This window comes from Oncorhynchus mykiss, chromosome 13 (assembly GCF_057628025.1).
Source record: "Oncorhynchus mykiss isolate SJ-2025 chromosome 13, ASM5762802v1, whole genome shotgun sequence".
Lineage (NCBI taxonomy): Eukaryota > Metazoa > Chordata > Actinopteri > Salmoniformes > Salmonidae > Oncorhynchus > Oncorhynchus mykiss.
In genome coordinates, this window is record NC_143034.1 from 27,872,501 (window position 1) to 27,895,397 (window position 22,897).

At 41.7% G+C, this 22,897-nt stretch overlaps 1 long non-coding RNA gene and 1 pseudogene across 2 annotated transcripts in view; one reads left to right on the plus strand and one right to left on the minus strand.

Annotated features, from left to right (window-relative positions):
• The window catches only part of LOC110485832 (U3 small nucleolar RNA-associated protein 6 homolog), a 16,407-nt pseudogene extending 4,175 nt beyond the window's left edge, over nt 1–12,232 (plus strand). Inside the window, exons 4-18 of the transcript XR_016485460.1 lie at nt 2,642–2,734; nt 2,858–2,905; nt 2,995–3,058; nt 3,340–3,380; nt 3,791–3,872; nt 4,012–4,093; nt 4,185–4,360; nt 6,854–6,933; nt 7,105–7,182; nt 7,343–7,499; nt 9,159–9,239; nt 9,601–9,710; nt 9,915–9,981; nt 11,464–11,536; nt 11,866–12,232. The product of XR_016485460.1 is annotated as a U3 small nucleolar RNA-associated protein 6 homolog (transcript). The remainder of the gene's footprint in view (nt 1–2,641; nt 2,735–2,857; nt 2,906–2,994; nt 3,059–3,339; nt 3,381–3,790; nt 3,873–4,011; nt 4,094–4,184; nt 4,361–6,853; nt 6,934–7,104; nt 7,183–7,342; nt 7,500–9,158; nt 9,240–9,600; nt 9,711–9,914; nt 9,982–11,463; nt 11,537–11,865) is intronic.
• Nucleotides 12,233–15,874: 3,642 nt separating this feature from the next.
• On the minus strand, nt 15,875–20,114 carry LOC149978804 (uncharacterized). Its single transcript, XR_016485780.1, has 2 exons — nt 19,971–20,114; nt 15,875–19,268 (listed from the first exon to the last, which is right to left on the minus strand). It is a non-coding gene; the product is annotated as an uncharacterized LOC149978804 (long non-coding RNA).
• Nucleotides 20,115–22,897: the final 2,783 nt, after the last annotated feature.

Consider the following 22,897-nt stretch of genomic DNA (forward strand, 5'->3'; position numbering starts at 1 on the left):
AAAAAATCCCAGAACCACACGGTGGGACCTAGTGAATGACCTGCAGAGAGCTGGGACCAAAGTAGCAAAGCCTACCATCAGTAACACACTACGCCGCCAGGGACTCAAATCCTGCAGTGCCAGACGTGTCCCCCTGCTTAAGCCAGTACATGTCCAGGCCCGTCTTAAGTTTGCTAGAGAGCATTTGGATGATCCAGAAGAAGATTGAGAGAATGTCATATGGTCAGCTGAAACCAAAATATAACTTTTTGGTAAAAACTCAACTCGTCGTGTTTGGAGGACAAAGAATAATGATTTGCATCCAAAGAACACCATACCTACTGTGAAGCATGGGGGTGGAAACATCATGCTTTGGGGCTGTTTTTCTGCAAAGGGACCAGGACGACTGATCCGTGTAAAGGGAAGAATGAATAGGGCCATGTATCGTGAGATTTTGCGTGAAAACCTCCTTCCATCAGCAAGGGCATTGAAGATGAAACGTGGCTGGGTCTTTCAGCATGACAATGATCCCAAACACACCGCCCGGGCAACGAAGGAGTGGCTTCGTAAGAAGCATTTCAAGGTCCTGGAGTGGCCTAGCCAGTCTCCAGATCTCAACCCCATTGAAAATCTTTGGAGGGAGTTGAAAGTCCGTGTTGCCCAGCAACAGCCCCAAAACATCACTGCTCTAGAGGAGATCTGCATGGAGGAATGGGCCAAAATACCAGCAACAGTGTGTGAAAACCTTGTGAAGACTTACAGAAAACGTTTGACCTCTGTCATTGCCAACAAAGGGTATTTAACAAAGTATTGAGAAACTTTTGTTATTGACCAAATACTTATTTTCCACCATAATTTCCAAATACATTCATAAAAAAATCCTACAATGTGATTTTCTGGAATTTTTTTCTCATTTTGTCTGTCATAGTTGAAGTGTACCTATGATGAAAATTACAGGCCTCTCTCATCTTTTTAAGTGGGAGAACTTGCACAATTGGTGGCTGACTAAATACTTTTTTGCCCCATTGTACGTTGGAGTTTGAAAAACTAGTTTTAATAACATTCCACAAATGTCTTGTTAACAAACTATAGTTTTGGCAAGTTGTTTAGGACATCTACTTTGTGCATTACGCAAGTCATTTTTCCAACAATTGTTTACAGACAGATTATTTGACTTAAAATTCACTGTATCACAATTCCAGTGGGTCAGAAGTTAACATACACTAAGTTGACTGTGCAGCCGTCATACCACTCAGGAACGAGACGTGTTCTGTCTCCTAGAGATGAATGTACTTTAGTGCAAAAAGTGCAAATCAATCCCAGAACAACAGCAAAGGACCTTGTGAAGATGCTGGAGGAAACGGGTACAAAAGTATCTATATCCACAGTAAAACGAGTCCTATATTCCTCTGCAAGGAAGAAGCCACTGCTCCAAAACCGCCATAAAAAAGCCAGACTACGGTTTGCAACTGTACATGGGGACAAAGATCGTACTTTTTGGAGAAAAGTCCTCTAGTCTGATGAAACAAAAATTTAACTTTATGGTCGTAATGACCATCGTTATGTTTGGAGGAAAAAGGGGGAGGCTTGCAAGCCGAAGAACACCATCCCAACCGCGAAGCAGGGGGGTGGCAGCATCATGTTCTGGGGGTGCTTTGTTGCAGGAAGGACTGGTGCACTTCGCAAAATAGATGGCATCATGAGGAGGGAAATTACAGTTGAAGTCAGAAGTTTACATACACCTTAGCCAACTGCATTTAAAACTTCATTTTTCACAATTCCTGACATTTAATCCTAGTAAAAATTCCCTGTCTTAGGTCAGTTAGGATCACCACTTGATTTTAATAATGTGAAATGTCAGAATGATAGTAGAGTGATTTATTTAGGCTTTTATTTTTTTCATCACATTCCCAGTGGGTCAGATGTTTACATACACTAAATTAGTAATTGGTAGCATTGCCTTTAAATTGTTTAACTTGGGTCAAATCTTTGGGGTAGCCTTCCACAATAAGTTGGGTGAATTTTGGCCCATTCTTCCTGACAGAGCTGGTGTAACTGAGTCAGGTTTGTAGGCCTCCTTGCTCGCACACGGTTTTTCAGTTCTGCCCACAAATGTTCTATAGGTTTGAGGTCAGGGCCTTGTGTTGGCCACTCCAATACCTTGACTTTGTTGTCCTTAAGCCATTTTGCCACAACTTTGGAAGTATGCTTGGGGTCATTGTCGATTTGGAAGACCCATTTGCGACCAAGCTTTAACTTCCTGCTGACTGATGTCTTGAGATGTTGCTTCAATATATATAAAAAATATATTTTTACTAGGATTAAATGTCAGGAATTGTGAAACACCTTAGCCAAACACATTCAAACTCAGCTTATGTAAACTTCCGACTTCAACTGTATATCCAATCAACACTCACTGACACAAATTTTTTTTTAAATCTAAAATATGTACAAAATATACAGAGCTCTTTTAGGCTGCCTCACAGTGCCATGGCAACCACAGAATCCACTAATAATAATATCCACTTTCATTATCACGCTAGAGTTTACAACCAATGAATGACTGCAAGTCATTTGAAGTTCTATGAAATATGGAAATATTGAATATCTGTATCAGGAGTATTTTTTAAAATATTTGTTCCTCATCATGTTTAATTTATAGCGCATCGGCTATCAGTTCAAAAGAGAGGAGATTGAGTTTTCCATCATCTCGAGGATCAACAACATTTTCAGAAGGGCCACAACTAAATGGAAGGTACCATACAAGCCCTATATGACATAGCTATTAGCTACGGGATGTTGAATATTTCAAACAGCGCTATGCAGAAGGTACCAAAGAAGTCAATGGACAGGTCAATAATAAGTTATCTTTTTGCAGGATGATGTTCAGTTGTGGCTCTCTCACATTGCTTTTTGTAAGAAATGGGTAAGTTTAAGTTATCTTGGGTTCTACGTTGAATAAATGTTGTGTTTGGTTATTTTTTGAAACTGTTATTTTTTTGTCATCTCAAATAGAACACAAAGGGTGCAATCAGCAAGGTGTTCTCCTCCATGCTTGCCATTCATCCTGAGAAACCAGGTAGATTTATCATCATTATACTATGGTGACGTACCACGTCAATGGCATATGTCCTTGTAATAAACTCTGAGTGTACAAAACATTAAGGAACGCATTGTTGCACCCCCTTTTGCCCTCACACCAGCCTCAATTCGTCGGGGCATGGACTAATACAAGGTGTCAACTGGTCCACAGAGATGCTGGCCCATGTTGACTCCAATGCTTCCCACAGTTGTCAAGTTGGCTGGCTGTCCTTTGGGTGGGAACCATTCTTGATACACACAGGAAACTGTTGAGCGTAGAAAAACTCAGCAGTGGTGCAGTTCGTGACACACTCAAACCGGTACGCCTGGCACCTACTACCATACCCCGTTCAAAGGCACTTAAATATTTTGTCTTGCCCATTCACCCTCGGAATGGCACACACACACAGTCCATGTCTCAATTGTCTCCAGGCTTAAAAATCCTTCTTTAGCCTGTCTCCCCCACTTCATCTACACAGATTTTTGAAGTGGATTTAACTGGTGACATCAATAAGGGATCATAGCTTTCACCTGGCCAGTCTATGTCATGGAAAGAGCAGGTGTTCCTAATGTTTTGTACACTCGGTATATAATGTATGCCATTTAGCATTTATCCAAAGCAACTTAGTCATGCATGCATACATTTTACGTATGGTGAGTACACACACACACCTTTTTGAGTTTCTTCTTTTTCTGGACTGGGTCACTGATTGTCCTCTTCGCTCTACAGGGAGGGTACGAGTTCTCCCCTGAGATCGTGAGTGGCAAACTGGCCGAGGTGGTGTACAGAGATGCTACTGGGAAAATCCAAGGTGAGCTGTTTTCCATTGCGTTGTATTTATTCTATGCCATTTGTATTGCCTAACAGTTATCTGTATGTCTACTTTGGTTATTAAGAGAGTAGAGATAGTGTTTTGGAGATGTTAATGGATTTCTCTGTGCTGTCCACAGGAGCTGATTTCATCCTGTCTCTTTTGACCATCGCCACCATCTTTGACTTCACTAAAGATCTACAGGACACCATTATACAAGAGTACGGCTACATTTTGGGTTGCTGATCTCCCTGTGTTCATTTTTCAACATGACACAACACACACTGACCATGCTGAATGTCCTGTCCCCAGCCTGCAGAGCAAATACACAGACGACTCACTGACGTGGGACTTCATGGCCAGGCGGGAGCTGGAGGCGACGGTGGGGGAGGAGCTTCAGACAGCCAAGGGGCGGGCCTCTGACATCGCCAGGAGAGAGGAGCGCTGCTGCCAGGTCTACGAGCAGGGCCTCAACAGCCTCAACACAGGTACGTACACACAACCAACAGAAATGCACACCTCAACACAGGTACATACATACACACAACAAACAGAAATGCACACCTCAACACAGGTACATACACACAACAAACAGAAATGCACACACCAACACAGGTTAGACTGAAACGCAACACATTACAAGCACACGAAACTTAACGTAGGTAGACGCAACATAAGGCAAATAAAGACGTCAACACAGATGGACACGATACAATAGTGACGCGTTGGATGAAGTGTCACAGAAGAGGTTCGAGGACCACGCTCGTGATGGGTGACCTTGCCCGAGACCTGAAAAGTTGCATTTGCTTCCCAAACCTAGGCGGTCTAATGCCGTCATATGGGTCCAGGAGATACTGCTTCGAATCATGTTGGTCACAAACACCTAGGGATGGGCATTTGACCTCTTTTTTTTTTTGTTGTTGTCACTATCCTGTTGTTGTTGTTTTTCTGGTACTCGAGTATTCAAATAAATAAAACAATTTTTAGAACACAAGGTCCTGGAAATGTTTTTTTTGTTTTGCATTTGTCCGTATGCTAACCGTGCACAACACTGCCTGATTTATCATACAGATGAATCCTAATTGCTAAATTGCCCCATATATATCCAGTCAATAAAAGAACAAGTGCCATTTAAGATGTGGAAACCGTAATATCAACTGGTTGTATTATATTGTGGAACACAATGTTAAAAAGGGCAGTAACCTCAGCGGTGGCGCTCAGCGGTGGCGCTTGCTTGTAGAATCAAAAGGACTACGTTAAGATGGGTTGAGTAAATAAATATGAAATTGAAATGGCCCCATATCTATTCAGTCAATAAAAAAAAACAGGCCGTTTGAGAATCATTCATTGAAACAGTAATGAGCGGTGTTAACTGCTCTTTCGGGATCTCACCGGTGCTTTTCAGTGACAGTAGATGCGGTGCAAGATTGCTGCTGCTTGTCCCCCCTCCGAGAATGTTTCTTTGCGCTTGATAAGCACATGATTTCTCATGGCGATAGTTGTGCTATGACAGGAGAGCTTGATAATTGCATTGCAAACTATGCAATATACTTCCAACCCTTACTGCGTTTGGCCACCATGCTGATGGTGCCCTTTTCACGCTATGTGCCTGAACCCCCCCCCCCCTGAAAATGTATTTCAGAAGAACAGAATAGCATATTAGCAGCTGAAAAATCCTCTGCTTTTTGTGGCAACCAGCAAAACTCTGTTTTCACACTGGATTGCATATGGAAACGTCTGGGCTTTTTAAGAACTTTCACTCCACGCATCAACCACTGTTTGAGAAGCATCGTCTCGCTGCGTGACGGGTCATATTTCACTCAAACTGTATGCCATGGTGTCTCCAAACCTGTTTCCTGCCGCTACCCAGTGCTTAATTTGGGAAACCAAGTGAAATCTGTTCAGGAACATCAAGAATCGCGTTTTTCACAACAAAACATATTTCATTAAACTGCCGACGGCTCCTCTCTCTGCTCGCTGGAGAAAGGAATGAAGGAGAGAGGAGGAAATGGAAACGCACAGTGGTGAAATATTCTGTAGTGAAAGGTCATGTGTCTGCCTATTAATTATGAAAATATAAAAAATGCCATATTATTAGGTTATTCAAAATCCTAATAATATCAAATACAGATTCACTATATACTCTGTAAGCTGCTCTGCACAATCAATGAACCAACACATGGCCTCGGCCAGTGTTTCCCAACCGTGGTACCCGAGTACCCCAAACGGTACACATTTGTATTGTAACCCTGGACAAGCACACCTGATTCAGCTTGTCAGCTAATCATCAAGCCGTCAATGAGATGAATATATGGTGTGTTTGTCCATGTGTACTGTTGGGGTTACACAAGGACCAGGCTTGGGGAAACACTGGCCTCGGCCTATACGGTCTGGAGAGTTTGGAGTGTAGCGTAAGGTAACCAGTCCATCCAGTATGCATAATACTGCAGTCCACACTCAAAGGTGATTACTAGAGTTTGTAGCCTACACCAACTATGTACCAAGTACAGTTGAAGTCGGAATTTTACATACATTTAGGTTGTAGGCATTAAAACTCGTTTTTCAACCACTTCACAAATGTCTTGTTAAATGCTTCGAATTCATCACCTTGTTCATCACCTTCATCACCTTGTTTGGCTTTGCAACAAGATCCACCACGACCATGTTTTCCACTCCGTTTCAATCTGCTGTTGAACTTCTTCAAATTGATCGACCCCAGCGAGGTCGAACAACGTAGTATACATTTTGCATTCATGTCAGAGTGATTTAGAGGGACAATGGAGCGCTGAGTACCAGGCCATTGGCGTTCTGACATCGTTAACGAGTTGGGTACGACCAACACATCGGCGCCTTTTCATGCAGTGGGAGCATAGGAGGAGAGTACCGTCAACGTTCCCGTGGAATTTGACTGTGGTCATGACTCATGACTGCCGGTCACCGCAACAACCCTAGTGATGGGTGGTCTCTCTGCTGTGTTCCAGAGGACATGTGGGCGTGCTACGTGTCCTTCTGCCTGGAGAGGTTCAAGAGGAAAACTGACGTCCGGGAGCTGAAGGAGAAGGTTAACATTTCAAACCATGACAATCATTGCTGATGAGCACTTTTTTTTTTGTGAAGAATATTGATAGATTATTGATGATCAAGTGTTAATGTGACTAGTATATTAGTGAAATGAGTGTATGTTTTTCTAAGATTGAAATCTTACCTGTGTGTGTGTGTTGGCATCCCTCAGAGGCAGGAGAGGCTGCTGGCAGTGCTTCAGCGTGCCCACGACTCCTCACTGCTGAAGGAGGACTTCTACAAGAACTGGGTAAGATGATGTCTTATGGAAAGAGTAAATCTAGGACAGCAAGTGTATAAACATAGGCTTTCTAACGTACAAACACACAGCATAGAAACCAATAGGATGCACGAGGTTCACAAACATGTAACGGTTTGCTGTGCCTGTGTCCCTCCATCGGTCGGTTCAGCTGCAGGTCTTACTCTCATCGGAGACTCGGAGCAGACCGCTGCGGTTGCCATGGCAGCCACCCAGCGCTACAGACAATCTGTGGACGTGTGGTGCGTCTGGGGAGTGGCGCCACAGGCAAGCTATTCCAGGACGCCCTGACACATGTGAATCCCAAGGTACACACACACACAGTCACTATGGGCTGCTGTGAAAGTGGGGCAGCTCCAACTCTGTCCCAGATAATTTCCTACAGCATATTAACTTCCTCAAATGACTTCTATTCCCTGCTAGAAACCGGTTCCAATATGACTGGAAGGGCTCAATTCAATCAAACCCACAGTGCAGTATTTACATGGTAGTTCCTTTTCCTGTGGTCAAATGACATGATATAATGGCTTCAGGTACTGTTAAACCCCATTACTTATACCAGGGAGCGTTTCCTTACAGGTAAATTCTTCAGGTACTGTTAAACCCCATTACTTATACCAGGGAGCGTTTCCTTACAGGTAAATTCTTCAGGTACTGTTAAACCCCATTACTTATACCAGGGAGCGTTTCCTTACAGGTAAATTCTTCAGGTACTGTTAAACCCCATTACTTATACCAGGGAGCGTTTCCTTACAGGTAAATTCTTCAGGTACTGTTAAACCCCATTACTTATACCAGGGAGCGTTTCCTTACAGGTAAATTCTTCAGGTACTGTTAAACCCCATTACTTATACCAGGGAGCGTTTCCTTACAGGTAAATTCTTCAGGTACTGTTAAACCCCATTACTTATACCAGGGAGACTTTCCTTACAGGTAAATTCTTCAGGTACTTTTAAACCCCATTACTAATACCAGGGAGACTTTCCTTACAGTAAATTCTTCAGGTACTGTTAAACCACTTTACTTATACCAGGGAGACTTTCCTTACAGGTAAATTCTTCAGGTACTGTTAAACCCCATTACTTATACCAGGGAGACTTTCCTTACAGGTAAATTCTTCAGGTACTGTTAAACCCCATTACTAATACCAGGGAGACTTTCCTTACAGGTAAATTCTTCAGGTACTCTTAAACCCCATTACTAATACCAGGGAGACTTTCCTTACAGGTAAATTCTTCAGGTACTGTTAAACCCCATTACTAATACCAGGGAGACTCAAATTACTTTTAGTTGATTTCATGTTCGTAGGCGTTGAACTGACGTCTGTGCCCAGTGGGTAGTATATAGTGGAGCTGGGATGATAAACCAATCTATTATCGACACCAACCATACCGATCCCTTATCGCAGGCATTTTGCTGATATCGTCATGAAAAGTAGCCTATACTAGAGAAATGTGATAAGATAGTTTGCTAATGTGGGTGATTGTTTATGGGACAATTGATGGCTACAGTCAAACTAGTAGTAGTTCAAAGGAAGAAAAAAAACAAGTGGTGCACATCGTTATAAACGTATCCAATTTATTGTTATTTTATAAATTCAGGCAATTTATTGCAATATGGCTCTTGTAGATCGTCTTTCATTGTTATGACGGGTGTTGCGCAATATAAGGGGCAGCTCACGGGAAAGGGCTGACTGTGTGATGTAATTATGTAGTCACAAAGACATTGTTGATCCGGGGTGTGAGTTGCGAAATAATATGGGCCCAGTGGGATTGTCTCTGGAATGTAAAAAAACATTTTGACTAAGATTTATGGGGGGGGGTATCTTACAAAAATGTTTGGAGCATCAAAGAGTGCAAGCCGTACTTACCGGTAACACATTTTCCAGCCCAGCAACCCATGAATATATTTTATTTGTTAAGAGCATCTTACCTGATGTTAACCACCCTGGTCTTGTCTGTTGACAGTCGAGTTTGCCCCTGTGGCAGCTGCAGGTGGAGTGGAGCATGACATCACAGAGCCCAGAGGAAACTGAAGCACTGTTTCAGGTACAGAACCAAGCCCAACCTCTCAAAAATTACATTAGTTTATCACATTTGAATACAATACCAGTTTGCCTTTGTCATAATTCAAAGCTCTGTCCAGACAGTGCATTGACCAAGCTTTTTCTGGTTCTATGTCGTTCTTAGCCTCCATTGTGTCAGTGCAAAAGCAGTAGTGCCTCATAGGCTGCGTTTACATCGGCAGCCCAATTCTGATCTTTTGACCAATCACATCAGATCTTTTTCAGAGCTGTTCTGATTGGTCAAAATACCAATTTATGTAAACGCAGCCATATTTCCCTACATACAATGTTGTCTAGTTGGATTTGAATTAGTTGTAACAGTTTGTTTTTTCCTCTGCTCTCAGAGAGGTCTGCTGTCTGTGGTGCCTGCCGTTTCCATGGAGATAAAGGAGAAGTACCTTGACTGGTCCTACAGGGCCGGAGGCTACAAGAAAGCCAGGAAGACCTTCACAAGGTACTGAATATTAATAGTAATATTATATTATTCATTTCTCACCAGTTCTGCATTGTGAAGGCCAAATCAGTAAAATGACGATTGTAATTCACAGTACTTATTTTGTACAAGGTATCCTCGTTTAGATGACGACTTATTAATATGCATTTGAGTTCAGCATTTTGAAGAAGGAAAAACAACGTTGGACCTTCTCTTATTTCCCAGTTTGCATGAGAGCCGGCCCTTCTCCAAGGCCTTTTTCACCAGAATGATCCAGATGGAGAAAGATCAAGTGAGTCGAGTAACAATGTATGGGGAAACAAGAACAAATCAAAATCAAATGTATTTATAAAGCCCTTCTTACATCAGCTGATATCTCAAAGTGCTGTACAGAATCCCAGCCCAAAACCCCAAACATCAAGCAATGCAGGTGTAGAAGCACGGTGGCTAGGAAAAACTCCCTAGAAAGGCCAGAACCTAGGAAGAAACCTATAGAGGAACCAGGCTATGTGGGGTGGCCAGTCCTCTTCTGGCTGTGCCGGGTGGAGATTATGACAGAACATGGCCAAGATGTTCATAGGTGACCAGCAGGATCAAATAATAATAATCACAGTGGATGTCGAGGGTGCAACAGGTCAGCACCTCAGGAATAAAGGTCAGGTGGCTTTTCGTAGCCGATCACATTCAGAGTATCTGCCACTCCTGCTGTCTCTAGAGAGTTGAAAACAGCATGTCTGGAACAGGTCAGGATTCCATAGCCGCAGACAGAACAGTTGAAACTGGAGCAGCAGCACGGCCAGGTGGACTGGGGACAGCAAGGAGTCATCAGGCCAGGTAGTCCTGAGGCATGGTCCTCCGAGAGAGAGAGAAAGAGAGAGTTAGAGAGAGCATACTTAAATTCACACAGGACACTGGATAAGAGGAGAAATACTCCAGATATAACAGACTGGCCCTAGCCCCCCGACACAAACTACTGCAGCATAAATACTGGAGGCTGAGACAGGAGTGGTCGGGAGACACTATGGCTCCATCTGACGATACCCCCGGACAGGGCCAAACAGGCAGGATATAACCCCACCCACTTTGCCAAAGCACAACCCCCACACCACTAGAGGGATATCTTCAACCACCAACTTACCATCCTGAGACAAGGCTGAGTATAGCCCACAAAGATCTCTGCCACGACACAACGCAAGGGGGAGCGCCAACCCAGACAGGAAGATCACGTCAAGGACTCAACCCACTCAAGTGACGCACCCCTCCTAGGGACGGCATGGAAGAGCACCAGTAAGCCAGTGACTCAGCCCCTGTAATAGGGTTAGAGGCAGAGAATCCCATTGTGAGTCTTCAGTAAAGACTTAAAGGTTGAGACCGAGTCTGCGTCTCTCACATGGGTAGGCAGACATCTCATAAAAATGGAGCTCTATAGGAGAAAGCCCTGCCTCCAGCTGTTTGTTTAGAAATTCTAGGGACACTAAGAAGGCCTGCGTCTTGTGACCGTAGCGTTTGTGTAGTTATGTACGGCAGGACCGTGCTCAGACAAATATATGTTGCAACCAACCAAGGCATCGTCTCAAACTAGCCTGTTGTTCCAATATTGCCACACATTGTTGTGGCTTTATGTACAACATGTTGCATAAAGGGTTGAACTTTTCACACTAATGTTAGGATTTTTGTAAGTCTGTTCCCAGATCTGTTTGTGCTGCATAGCCAACGGGCTATGGTCATTGGCAAGGCTGTTCTACTAACTGGAATGGTGTGACTGTTCTTTTAGGAGACTCCCAAGATGAGCAACCTGAGGGACTTCTATGAGAGAGCCCTGAGGGAATTCGGCTCCACAGATGATGGTGAGATTCTGAAAAGCTCATTCGAAGCAGCCCATTTTCAAATAAGTCCCACAGGGATTTTTGCATGTCAGTTGCTACACTTAACAACTCAAAGACTTCCAATAGGCCAGTAGAAGAATGAACAAGACATACGTGGTTGGAACTACAGGTTTTGCAGGCTTTTATTCCAGCCCAGCATTAACACACCTGAATCAACAGCAACTTTGATTAGCTGATTTGAGGTGTTTTAGTATGGCATGAATATAAACCTTTACTTCCATGTAGTTTTCTGGGACAAAGTAAGTTGAGATGGGTCACTCAGGACTGTCTGTATGGCTTTTTCCCTCCAGATCTGTGGCTGGAGTACATCCGAGAGGAGCTTGGGCCCAGCGGCCAGCCAGAAAGCTGTGGGAAGATCCACTGGAGAGCCATGAAGCTGCTGGAGGGGGAGAGTGTGGAGAGATTCACTGCCCAGTACACCCTGCTGCAGACTGGACACATCTAGAACACACTTGATATGATCGAGTTCAATTTGTACTTTACATTTCCTTGCATTTTGTATCCGACGTGGTGTTTCATACAAGTTTACAATTTGAATCATTTTATTTTTTGAAGAGTTATGTTAATGTACACGTCAGTGAAAATAACATTTTATTACGTATTTACAAAACATGAATTGTGTTGCTGTTAACTTGAAATGAAAGCATCCCTACAGTCTCCTTGGTCAGGGTGTTTCTACAGTGTTCCATCTGTAGGTCAATATCACACATTGTAGCACATGGGATTATCGTTCTTCTGTTTCAATAACCAGTGCTCTGCAAACCTTTTCTTGATTAGTGTTAACAGATTCAGCTCTATACAAGACATGTATCTGCAGTCAGAACATTGCACTCTCCTGTACCTTAGTAACATTATTCAGACCCCTTGACTTTTTCCACATTTTGTTAGGTTACAGCCTTGTTCAAAAATGTAAATAGTTTTTTTCCTCATCAATCTACACACAATACCCCATAATGACAAATCAAAAACAGGTGTTTAGAAATGGTTGCTTATTTATACAAAATAAAAGTGAAATATCACATTTACATAAGTATTCAGACCCTTTACTCAGTACTTTTGTTGAAGCACCTTTGGCAGCGATTACAGACTTGAGTCTTCTTGGGTATGTTATTTGTCACATGCACCGAATACAACAGGTGTAGGTAGACGTTACAGTGAAATGCTTACTTTACAAGCCCCTAACCAACAATGCAGTTAAAAAAAATATGAATAAGAAATAAAAGGAACAAGTAATTAAAGAGCAGCAGTAAAATATGGGGAGTTTCTCCCATTCTTTTCTGCAGATCCTCTCAAGCTCTCATGTTGGATGGGGAGCGTTGCTGCACAGCTATTTTCAGGTCTCCAGAGATGCTCAATCGGGTTCTGGCTGGGACATTCAAGGACATTCAGACCTGAAGCCACTCCTGCGTTGTCTTTGCTGTGTGCTTAGGGTCGTTGTCTTGTTGGAAGTTGAACTTTCGCCACAGCCTGAGGTCCTGAGTACTCTGGAGCAGGTTTTCATTAAGGATTTCTCTGTACTTTGCTCTGTTCATCTTTGCCTCGATCCTGACTAGTCTCCCGGTCCCTGCCACTGAAAAACATCCCCACAGCATGATGCTACCACTACCATGCTTCACCGTAGGGATGGTGCCAGGTTTCCTCCAGATGTGAAACTTTGCATTCAGGCCAAAGAGTTCAATCTTGGTTTCATCAGACCAGAAGATTTTGTTTCTCATGGTCAGAGTTTTTGGGTGCCTTTTGGCACACTCCATGTGGGCTGTCATGTGCCTTTTACTGAGGAGTGGCTTCCGTCTGGCCACTCTACCACAAAGGCCTGCTTGGTGGAGTGCAACAGAGATGGTTGTCCTTCTGGAAAGTTCTCCCATCTCCACAGAGGAACCCTAGAGCTCTGGCAGAGTGACCATCGGGTTCTTGGTCACCTCCCTGACCAGGGCCCTTCTCCCCCGATTGCTCAGTTTGGCTGGGCAGCCAGCTCTAGGAAGAATCTTGGTGGTTCCAAACTTCTTCCATTTAAGAATGATGGAGGCCAGTGTGTTCTTGGGACTTTCAATGCTGTAGCATTTTTTTTGGTACCCTTCCCCAGATCTGTGCCTCGACACAATCTTGTCTCTGAGCTCTACGGACAATTCCTTTGACCTCATGGCTTGGTTTTTGCTCTGACAAGCACTGTCAACTGTGGGATGTTATATAGACAGGTGTGTGCCTTTCCAAATCATGTCCAATCAATTGAATTTACCAAAGGTGGACTACTACAAAATAATTTGTAGAAACATCAAGGATTATCAATGGAAACAGGATGCACCTGAGCTCAATTTTCGAGTCTCATAGCAAATGGACTGAATACTTACAGTGCCTTGCGAAAGTATTCGGCCCCCTTGAACTTTGCGACCTTTTGCCACATTTCAGGCTTCAAACATAAAGATATAAAACTGTATTTTTTTTGGGAAGAATCAACAACAAGTGGGACACAATCATGAAGTGGAACGACATTTATTGGATATTTCAAACTTTTTTAACAAATCAAAAACTGAAAAATTGGGCGTGCAAAATTATTCAGCCCCTTTACTTTCAGTGCAGCAAATTCTCTCCAGAAGTTCAGTGAGGATCTCTGAATGATCCAATGTTGACCTAAATGACTAATGATGATAAATACAATCCACCTGTGTGTAATCAAGTCTCCGTATAAATGCACCTGCACTGTAATAGTCTCAGAGGTCCGTTAAAAGCGCAGAGAGCATCATGAAGAACAAGGAACACACCAGGCAGGTCCGAGATAAGTTTAAAGCCGGATTTGGATACAAAAAGATTTCCCAAGCTTTAAACATCCCAAGGAGCACTGTGCAAGCGATAATATTGAAATGGAAGGAGTATCAGACCACTGCAAATCTACCAAGACCTGGCCGTCCCTCTAAACTTTCAGCTCATACAAGGAGAAGACTGATCAGAGATGCAGCCAAGAGGCCCATGATCACTCTGGATGAACTGCAGAGATCTACAGCTGAGGTGGGAGACTCTGTCCATAGGACAACAATCAGTCATATATTGCACAAACCTGGCCTTTATGGAAGAGTGGCAAGAAGAAAGCCATTTCTTAAATATATCCATAAAAAGTGTTGTTTAAAGTTTGCCACAAGCCACCTGGGAGACACACCAAACATGTGGAAGAAGGTGCTCTGGTCAGATGAAACCAAAATTGAACTTTTTGGCAACAATGCAAAACGTTATGTTTGGCGTAAAAGCAACACAGCTGAACACACCATCCCCACTGTCAAACATGGTGGTGGCAGCATCATGGTTTGGGCCTGCTTTTCTTCAGCAGGGACAGGGAAGATGGTTAAAATTGATGGGAAGATGGATGGAGCCAAATACAGGACCATTCTGGAAGAAAACCTGATGGAGTCTGCAAAAGACCTGAGACTGGGACGGAGATTTGTCTTCCAACAAGACAATGATCCAAAACATAAAGCAAAATCTACAATGGAATGGTTCAAAAATAAACATATCCAGGTGTTAGAATGGCCAAGTCAAAGTCCAGACCTGAATCCAATCGAGAATCTGTGGAAAGAACTGAAAACTGCTGTTCACAAATGCTCTCCATCCAACCTCACTGAGCTCGAGCTGTTTTGCAAGGAGGAATGGGAAAAAATGTCAGTCTCTCGATGTGCAAAACTGATAGAGACATACCCCAAGCAACTTACAGCTGTAATCGCAGCAAAAGGTGGCGCTACAAAGTATTAACTTAAGGGGGCTGAATGATTTTGCACACCCAATTTTTCAGTTTTTGATTTGTTAAAAAAGTTTGAATTATCCAATAAATGTCGTTCCACTTCATTATTGTGTCCCACTTGTTGTTGATTCTTCACAAAAAAATACAGTTTTACATCTTTATGTTTGAAGCCTGAAATGTGGCAAAAGGTCGCAAAGTTCAATGGGGCCGAATACTTTCGCAAGGCACTGTATGTAAATAAGGTATGTTTTTCATTTCTTTTTTTATTCGCGAAAAATACTAAGAACTTGTATTTGCTTTGTCATTCTGGGGTATTGTGAGTAGATTGCTGAGGAAATGTTTTTATTTAATCCATTTTAGAATAAGGCTGAAGGCACTGTACATTCACACAAAGATCCAGGAGATTATTAAATGTTGTATTGCCATGGAGGCCTTTGTCACATTTGATTTACCTGAAACATTTCACTGAGGCCCATTTTAGCAATCTGAACAAGATGATAGGGCAAACATTGTGTATTCGTCATATATTGTAGCAAGTGTACAATTTAAATGAATTATACAACATTCATGGCTTTTTTTTAAGGCCTACAATGTGTTTAATACCCTTTTAATGATGAGTGCAAGCATTACTGAAACCGAAGCATTTATAAACAATGTACCAAAACATTCAGGTTGATTCACATTTTACAGGTAAGGATGCCTCTAATGACTCTTTCCAGTGACGTAACCGTCACAGCTGTAGCCATGTTCAGCTAACGCCACGGAATGCCACTACAAAGTCTTGCATTACAAGACTATCTACAATTATTTATTTTAGTAATCAAATAAACATGCTTTAAAGTTGTTTTATCAAAGAACATGTACGGTACTAAATGGCATTCATGGCGACCAGTGTATTGACCTTTGAATGCTTCACAGAAACTCTCCTTCTCCTACAGAGGAATTCATAGAACCTTGAGGGAAGTTTTCGACGACAAATAAGGCTTCTTGAGAATACATTGTCCTTCCCATGATGTTCCACTCTCCCTCACTGGGTGATATCATAGTTAACGTCTAAGTGAACGCTTTCATCTTCATGACCAAGACCTCCAATTATAGACTGTTGGGCTGGCACCTCGTACAATCATGGTATTGAAGAGGGAATCCCCAGTTTACAGTTTTCCCATGCATCATACAGGCGGGATAAGCAATTAGAGCCAACATGAAAACCTATCTAACTAATACTGTTATTCCATCTGGGGAGTGAAACCACTTGAGGCATATTAAGGCAGGCAAACCAAATGATAGTTAGCATCCCTTTAGTGCGCTTTTAGATTACAGTCTGCAGGTTGAGGTATCTCTGTGGTTTTAGCATCCCCACATCCAGAGATGGGCAGTATTCCTGTTACATGTGTTTGAAATGTAAATTACTTTAGAATATTTTGTCATTTGCATTTCGAGACCTGTAATTTATATTTTCAAAATGCAAAATCATTTTCTATACTATTTTTTATTTTATAGCAGTTCAACATTTGGTGGCCCCCTTTCACCCTGCATCGGTATCAGAAGTCACGGCACTATGGTGTTATATGAGTGTCTGCTGAGTGAACATGTAAATGTAAAAATGTCCACCTGCAAAGCATGGTGGGTATTATTGATGAGCTCCACCCACAAAATGAGGCCAATAATAATACCCAGTGTGCTTTGCAATTGTTCATTTTTATATTTAGGTCATTTAGCAGACATTTATCCATAGCGACTCACAGTCAGTGCATTCAACCAAGGTAGATAAACAACCACATATTACAGTCATAGCAAGTTAAATGTTGTTGTTTTTGTTTCAGTTACTAAGACTATTGTTGTAGTGAAGGCGTGTACTTGCAAATGTATTTTGTATTAAAAAATAAATAATTCTAAATAGAATACTTTGCAAAAGTATTTTGTATTTTAGTTTGATACATTGGTCTTTAGAGTAGAGGCCCACCGATTTAATTAGGGCCAATTTCAAGTCTTCATAACAATTGGTAATCAGCATTTATGGACGCCGATGACATTGCAATCCACGAGGAAATTGTGTGTCAGGCTGACCACCTGTTACGCGTGTGCAGCAAGGAGCCAAGGTAAGTTGCTAGCTAGCATTAAACTTACCTTATAAAAAACAATCAATCTTCACATAATCACTAGTTAGCTACACATGGTTGATGATATTACTAGGTTAACGAGCTTGTTCTGCGCTGCATATAATCAATGTGGTGCCTGTTAATTTATCATCGAATCACAGCCTACTTCAACCACACCAAACGGGAGATGATTTAACAAAAGCTCATTGCCGAAAAAAGCACAATCTTTGCACAAATGTACCTAACCACAAGCATCAACGCCTTTCTTAAAATCAATACGCAGAAGTATATATTTTTAAACCTGCATATTTAGTTAAAAGAAATTCATGATAGCAGGCAATATTAACTAGGGAAACTTGTGTCACTTCTCTTGCGTTGTGCAAGCAAAGTCAGGGTATATGCAACAGTTTGGGCCGCCTGGCTCGTTGCAAACTAATTTGCCAGAATTTTACATAATTATGACATAACATTGAAGGTTGTGCAATGTAACAGCAATATTTAGACTTAAAATATGGAACGGATCCGTATTTCACTGAAAGAATAAACGTTTTGTTTTCGAAATGATAGTTTCTGGATTTGACCATATTAATGACCAAAGGCTTGTATTTCTGTGTTTATTATATTATAATTAAGTCTATGATTTGATATTTGATAGAGCAGTCTGACTGAGCGCTGGTAGGCAGCAGCAGGCTCGTAAGCATTCATTCAAACTTTGGAGGCACAGCGCTGTTTATGACTTCAAGCCTACTCCCGAGATTAGGCTGGCAATACTAAAGTGCCTATTAAAACATCCAATAGTCAAAGGTATATGAAATACAAATGGTATAGAGAGAAATAGTCTACGCGTCATAATTTCTATAATAACTACAACCAAAAACTTCTTAACTGGGAATATTGACCCACCAGCTTTCATATGTTCTGAGCAAGGAACTTAAACGTTAGTTTTTTTACATGGCACATACTGCACTTTTACTTTTTTCTCCAACACTGTGTTTTTGCATTATTTAAACCAAATTGAGCATGTTTCATTATTTATTTGAGACTAAATAGATTTTATTTATGTATTATATTAAGTTAAAATAAGTGTTCATTGTTCATTCAGTATTGTTGTAATTGTCATTATTACAAATATATATATATATATATATATAAAAATCGCCCGATTAATTGGTATTGGCTTTTATTGGTCCTCCAATAATCGGTATCGGCGTTGAAAAATCATAATCAGTCGACCTCTACTTTAAAGTAACTTGTATTTGTAAAAAGATACATTTTGATGCATCTTCTGCCCATGTCTTCTTCTTCCATTGGTGCAAAGCGAGTGAAACTATTGACTCACTGAGACACACAGTGTCCAGCAACACCTCCGCAGTAGAATGGTACAATTGGCAGTCGAGATAAAGATACAACTTTTCTAATAGCCAAAATCCCTTATTAATCATGTCCTGCTCCATCTTATCCATGTAGGTCTGGATGACTTTCCAGACCCACACTCTCAATGCTTCTGATCACTATGGTAATCCAGTGTTGTCCTCAAAACTTGCCTCCTGGGCCCTGCGTGGCTTCTCCTTCCTCACTCCCCCTCAGTGCTTCCTCAACAGTATGTAGGTGAAGAGCACCACCACTCCAGCGGTCAGCGCTGCGATGACACACTGGTGGATGGTGGTGACGGTCTCCAGCGTGTGGATGCGTTCCTCCATGGCGCTGGTGTGGATGTAGTCATAGACGGAGGCACCGATGCTCCACACTGCCCACACAGCGTCCACCAGTGCCTTCATAGTGGGGGAGACCATTGGGAGGCTGCAGGGCGCCGCTGAAGCTGGACCCCAGCCTCATCTGTCGCTCACGGGCCACTACACGGCCCTCACTGGGGGGGAAGGAGAGATAGGTACACACAGGGCACACTATGGTGACCTCTGACCCCTTACATTGAGGTAATATGGCTAGTTGGAAAGGGGAAACTGAAGTAGCACTACATACAGGCTCTTTGAGCTAGTTCTCCTGACAGGTGATATATCTGCGATTGTTCAGGCAACTTATCAATAGGATATTCATTCATCATCCACAACATGTTATGATTGCTGTTTTTTTTTTTAGAATAGGTATCATTCTCATCTTTGTCAGAATAACCAGCTGTTATGTAGCCTCCCAGACTAACACCAGCTGACTGACTGACATCAGCGCACAGGGATAGCCTGTTGGTCACTCCTGACAATCTTCATTTTAGTAAATATGGAACTTTGCGATGGAATAAAACGATGCACGGGAAAATCTCATTTGATTAGTGATGGGTTCCCCATGAGAAAACATTTCGAAACTGGGACCAGCCTATGTGCGAAAATCGAGGCGACATATTCCTAAATGGCTGCCAGTGGCATTTAGCAAATATATAACAGGACGGGACAAAGGAAGGAGATAAAATAATATTGATTGCGATAATTTACTTGGCCAAAACAAGTGCTTTTATAATTTAAAAAAACGCATCAACATCATCCTTCGGTCGAAACTCAAGCCAAAATTCGCCAGCGCGATATCATGCGACTATTACACACAAACGAATAATACTCACCAAGGAATTGGCAATGTTATGCAAATCGTTGTTGGAATAAGGATGAACATCCGTATCTGTGGTTTATGAAAATTATTATACAGTTTAGAATAAGTCGGTGTTGCAACTGTGACATTGCTCCTGCGTAAATGCGTCATTACGCACAGAAAGTAGGGCGTGCTCTACAGTCCTGTTCATTCTTGTTACGACAATAATCCTCAACTATTTGCCACGTGGAGTCGCACCACACCACCAAAAGAAGAAGGAGCGCAAGGGAAATTATGGGCCAATATAATAATCATATAAAATCGTAGTATTGGCTAGTGCCATGCTTACATACAATATAAAATGTCTCTTAATAACGGTCACTATGTATATTAGGGTATAATATGCCAATTTGATGACATTATTATGTGGGTTAAATACATGTATATAATTCGTATGAGAAAGAAACCACAGGAATGTATCCATTTTTCTTTAGTTGTATTGTCAATAGTGCGCCGACTTCTATGAATGTCTACTCCATCAATAAGTAGCCTATAACAATATCAGTCAAGTGCTGCGCCCAACCTTGGCAATGGAAACCTATAACTTGGAGACATGTCGAAGTGACGCGCTCAAAATAACCAGGTTACCACTTAGCAGAAGCCCATTTTGGGGAGGTCCCAGCACGAGGGCGCAACACCATATATCAAATCCTTTCAGCTCTTGGCGATGTCGTGGTCATATAGCCTACGACTGGGCAATAACATCAGCAAGTCCGTTTACAGAGAATGGATATTTTGAGGACCGTCGGCGGTGCGTAGCGCACCGGGGTCGCTCAGACTGGGAAACATCGCATTTATCCATGAAAAGAAGCTTAGGAGAATCACTGGCACCGTGGCACGAGTGCTACACTGTTGCGTTTTTCTTATTTAGGAGTAAACAACATTTCAAGTTATTTTGAAAGAAAATGGTGCAATTCGTCCCCAAGGATATTCTTTCTAAATTTGGGGATTGTGCAATACCAGCGCCACTGATCAAAAAGAGGGGCGGTGGTGGTGTGATGAGCAGCAGCGAACTTCAACTTCGCACACATCTCCAATCTCTCCCATACACTCCTCATCAAGCGAGGGTTTTGCGCGAAGTCATCTTGCTGTCCAAGGGATGCGGACGAGACATCACGGATTCTACCGTGTTGCGTGTTTATGCGGAACATGTTTGTGACATTGGAGAATATCAGGTAAAGACAACGTTAGCTCAGTCAAACAGTGAATATGAATAGCCTATTATGGTTCTGTAGACTTCCTTGAATTGATTGTTGCGCCTTCTTGTCTGGGTAGGAAGTAGTCGACAATATTGGGACAATTAATTTGTGCCAACTGCGTTTTTGAATAAGATATACTGAATGAATGCTAAACTACCAGGATTTCGGCTATTTTGTTCGTCATTATTCATCTTAATGCAATTATAAATCAAGGACAAGCCACAATTCATCACACAATTATAGAGTGCTCTGAAATCAGTGTGTGCCAGAGGCTGGGTCTTTGCGGGCAAGGTGAGTCCTCATTCATTCAACTGGCCTACAAAGTCCCAGTTTCTGACTCATGTGACCAACACGTTCAGAATATATTGCAAGTGAACTGACAACATATAGGTTCTGTACTTGTGAACAATTTCGCACTAATGCAATTTGGGGAGACGACATGCACTGAACATTTCCCTGAATATGGACTACCTAACCAAGTGTATAACTTTTGGAAAAACGCACAGGCCTTGTTTATGGCCCACACGGGGATTAATATCAAAATATCAATTATAACACACAATATATAGCCTATATTGTTCCTTATTCTAGAAGTGAAGGGTCAAATTGAGAGTGTTTGTTCATTGTTGCAATAAGATTGTCCTAAGACATGATGACAAGTCAGCCAAACAATTATTTAATACCCTTTTACAACGCCGATCTATAACTACTTTTAGATGACATCACATCAAGTCCATATCTTTTCTACATGTGACACGTGGGCTTAAATCTCTATGACAGGCCTTCATGTGTTCTTCTCAACATTTATCAGACCTACATCTTCGAAATAGTTTTGGCCCATAAAAAAAAACGTATTCGTGCAAAGATACAATAACTTTTATGACATCTCTTAACGGTCTACTTGAGAATAGTTTGTACGTCTAAGATAAGAGATAAATTCAACTGAGGGGGATAAAAAAAAGTCAATCTTCTAATAAGCTTAAAGTGTGTTAGTCATAAAAGTAGCAGTGAAGTCAGCTACCAAAATTAGTCTCAGACATATTTTCACCAGCGAATGCCATAGTCTACATACCCCACCAGGGAATTTAGCATCTAAACTCTAAATGCTTTACGTAATTAATATTAGGAATGCTGATGGTGACATCTACATACTCAAATGACACATAGGTAAGACATATGCTGAAGCATGTGTTTTATTTAAAGATGGATGCAATACTATCTAATTATTATATGTCGAAGTATAATGATCATTGCCATAGTGCTGTATTACAGCCTCTACTATTTAGGCCTACTATCTCACCATATGGCTAAAATGCATGGCATTAATACCTTTCTTTACGGTGCTGTTTTATAAAGTTTAAGTAGGCGGTGTTCTTCTCGTTCCTTGAACACAGACGTTGTTTATACAAGCCTGCCATTTTTAAGCTACAGTTGTGATAAAGCTGCGGCTGTCAGGTGGCAGCTCAGTTGAACTATTTTACACATCAGTGTACTTACTTTAACAGTTCATTTGTTTGTTATCATCAGTATAAGGACAAAACACAATAAACCTTGACGATTAGCATTTGTGAAACATTATCTTCTAACTGGAGAAATGCTATAGAAATTCTCCTCAAGAGTGAGCTGAGTTTCAAGTTTAGATCGATAAAAACATTTTTTTTTAAAAACGAATAAAAAAGATGACACCCTCAAACTAAGAAGT